We start from the raw sequence: 3,853 nt of genomic DNA, 5'->3' as shown, positions 1-3,853 counted from the left end.
GGTACTCCGGTTTCCTCCCCTGGTCCAAAGATATGCATGGTAGGTTGATTGGCATCTCTGGAAAATTGTGAGAGTGTGTGTGTGCCCTGCGATGGGTTGGCACTCCGTCCAGGGTGTATCCTGCCTCGATGCCCGATGACGCCTGAGATAGGCAGAGGCTCCCCGTGACCCGAGAATAGCTCGGATAAGCGGTAGAAGATGAATGAAAATATATCTGATCATAGACGTACCTGTTAATTATGACAAATCTAACTGTACGTTGGAATTATGATGCGACGGAGTTACTGCTATTGCCATGACGTTAAGCTTGTTTCACAGCAATTTACCATTTTTAACAGAAATATGATGTCCTATTCTTGTGTTATTGTCCTATATACAGTATATACATGAGATGGTGTTAGTGGCCACTAAGGTTTGACCAACCAGATTATTTAAATAATAATGGAAAGCTTTATAACATAGCTTTATTTATAGTATCAAAGATTTAGGCTGATGTTCATCCTGCCTATTAATATTCAACCAGAAGATACCAAACACTGAAAATTCTTTCACCCTGGGGACAGACAACACATCCTAACACCACATATCAAACACACACACACACACACACATCCTGTCTGAATACACACACACACACACAGCGGTGCTTTCAAGTGTACATTTCACCAGTCAGGGTTATGAGCTGCTGATGGATTGATGTACTCTGTATGTAAATATAAGCAGAGTATTTTTTTTAATGGAATCATTCTATAAATACCGTCACTGTAACATGCTGATGCCCTCCATGACTGGGAAAATGTTGCTCAGTGCTGTGGTTGTGAACAGATCTCAAAAACAAAAAGGCTATTTATAGATATGAAGGTCAGAACAGTGAAATGATACACTCTGCTCATGTGATTATAGCCAAAAGTACTGTATGTGAACACATGACCATAATCCCAAGTGCTCCCTTGAGTACAGTATGAACATGGAGTTGGTTCCTCTTTACTGTTATAATAATCTCCTTTCTTCTCTTCTGAGAAGTCTTTCCACTAGATGTTGGGGCTTGTGTTCATTCAGCTACAAGAGGTCTGCTTTACCAGTTCATCCCACAAGACACAGTGTGTAGGACACTTAAGATCTTCCACTTTCATCAACTTTAACCTTCACACTGTGTCTTGTGGAACACTTCGGGGAAAACCTACAGTACATATGGGTGCGATGGTTAAGTATCTAAATATATTTGAGCATATAGCATATATGGAATGTTTTAGCTCAGTGGATAAGATGTTGGATTACTTAGAAGAAGGTTGTAAGATCGAATCCCAGGTCCATCAAGCTGCCGCCACTAACCCTTAATTGCTCCTTAGTTGCTCTGGTTAAGGACTTTTCCTAAGCTGTTAAAATGTCTGTGGTTTTTATACTTAAAGCAAAAAAAATTAAGAATGCTCTTTTATAGGTTTCTTTCACAGTGAGTGAATTAAACAGTGTATCTGGTATCTTAAACAGTTGACGCCTTTGGCTGAGGTTTCTGAGGGCATCTTCTTGGCCAGAGCATTAGATTATGTAGTAATGTACTTGTAAATGTATTTATGTTAGATTTAGACTTACACTCTTTTTCCTTTTCATCTCAATTCTTTAAAAAAAAAGTATTACTATTATTGCCTACTATTGTTACCTATTATTAGCTACTAGTATTTTCCTTGTTCTTTGTACATTCTGAGATAACAATGAGGAGGAAATGTTCATTACTAAAGATCACAGGATGATCAATGATTTCAACCTGAATATAGTGAGGAAGACTCGGGTGCAGGTTGAGGCTAAAAATAGATATGGAGAGTATTGTTTTCCTGCTTTCACCATCGTTTAACAGGATCATGGAAAACACGTGGGGTAAATGGGATTAGTGCCTTCAAGTGGCTTTGGATATCATTGTGCATCCCTTCAGTGTTGATGGAACAACAGCAGCTCTATTTCTACAACCAGTGGCGGCTGAAGAAGGTACAAAGGTTCAAATGTAGGAGGCAATTTTATAGTTTGTCAGCTATTAGTTTTAAGAAACCATTTTAAAAAGAATTAAAAAAACGTACATAACTCTAGTTACAAATGACTAATGCTCTTCCCCAGAAGCCACCCACAAAGAACTCAGTCAACGGTGTGTTGTATCTCTGTTTGAGATACACGATACACCGTTTAAAGAGCATTCCTAAGATTTTTTGCTTTAAGTATAAAAACCACAGACGTTTTAAAGTTAAAAGGAAAAGTTAAAAAAAATACCAGAGTTCTTTGAAAGTTTTTTTTTTTTTTTTTTTGAGATGTCTTATTAATCTAGTGGTAAATTAGTGCTTGGGTTTACTAAGTGATGATCAGATGGTATGTTGAATTGCTTTCATTCTGTACTTGTGCTCGTTCTGTGATTTATGACCGTTAAGCGAGTGTTTACTGTGCAGCTGCCTTCAACTTGCAAAAGTACGTAGGCCCAAAATCCATCATGTAAAAACGCTAGTTACAAAAGCAACCTAGATTTAGATAACGGAGTTGAAACCTCGCAAGCCCTCTATAGTTCCTTTGCAGGTTAGCAACATTTATTATACAAAAAAATGCTCTATTTACAATGTACAGTCTTTCTGTCTGCCTAAACTGCATTACAGTGCAAATAGTGATGGATTTCCTATTAATTACCCAAACACAAAGCCTTTGAGTTGCTTTTTACAGTAAAGGGATATGTAGCTTATTAGTTGTCACATGATAAAGCTATAAAAAAATCTGAAATAGACTGTATGACAGGTTATATGATGAAGATTCTCTGACAATAGACCTATGATGTTCTGCTTTAGTCAGTGGGATTGGCAGGAAATTGGGGTCACGTGAACAAAAAATATTATTAAAATTGGGCTTGATGTAATCCTGTGCTGTGGCTTTTAGATGAGGTTCATTACAATGCTCACATTCTAAGATTTTAAACAAAATGATTTTGGACACTGCCAGCTGTTTTATCATGGCATCTAAAACTCAGCAGCCAAAAAATGTTTTCTTGAAAATTTGTGTTGAAAATCATGCAGCATAAAACCAATTAAGAAATCTTTAAAATTATATAATTATATATAACAACTCATATACGTTTATATGTTTAAAACATAAATCTGCTGCTTTTCTTAGTTCGCTTGTGTGTTTGCTTACTTGTCTGCAATTCGCTGAAATTATGGCACTGACCTTCATGGCTCACAAACCTCAGATTTTGACTTATTGTCCACGTCCTATTTTTTTTTTTCAGTTTGATGAAAATTTTTGCAAACCTAAAAGCTTTTTCTTTGATTTACCACCAGCAGAGGGCCATGTAATAAAACTTTCAATGTTTAAACTGCATCATATCAGAAAATAATATTAATTATTTATTTCTATTTAAGTTGCAGTTCTGGATTTGGAGTATATAATAATTATCATCCAGAAGAGAGATTCTTCTTAAATAGATGTGCCTATGATCCTAACATGTACCATTTATACTTTGTAAGCTTTAAAATTGTCCCTCTGACATTATAAAGTTACATAATAATAATAATAATAATAATAATAATAATAATAATAATAATAATAATAATGATGATGATGATGATGATGATGGTCAATGTAAATGTTTACACTCTGATTTTAAACTTTGTTTATTAGGATGTGGTTTGAGTTGAAGCCTATGAAAGGAAAACTCTAGCCGCGGGCGGATACCGACGTTAAGACGGATGAAGGTGCGCATAACCGTAACTAGAGCGCGCACACCGGAAGCGGCGCGCAAACAAACTCGTGTGCTCGTCCACGCTGCGGACTTGTGACAGCACAAATCACGGAGGAAGAGAGAGAGAGAGAGAGAGAGAGAGAGAGA

Source organism: Tachysurus vachellii, chromosome 8 (genome assembly GCF_030014155.1).
Source record: "Tachysurus vachellii isolate PV-2020 chromosome 8, HZAU_Pvac_v1, whole genome shotgun sequence".
In the NCBI taxonomy this organism is placed as follows: Eukaryota; Metazoa; Chordata; class Actinopteri; order Siluriformes; family Bagridae; genus Tachysurus; species Tachysurus vachellii.
This window is presented reverse-complemented; position numbering follows the sequence as displayed.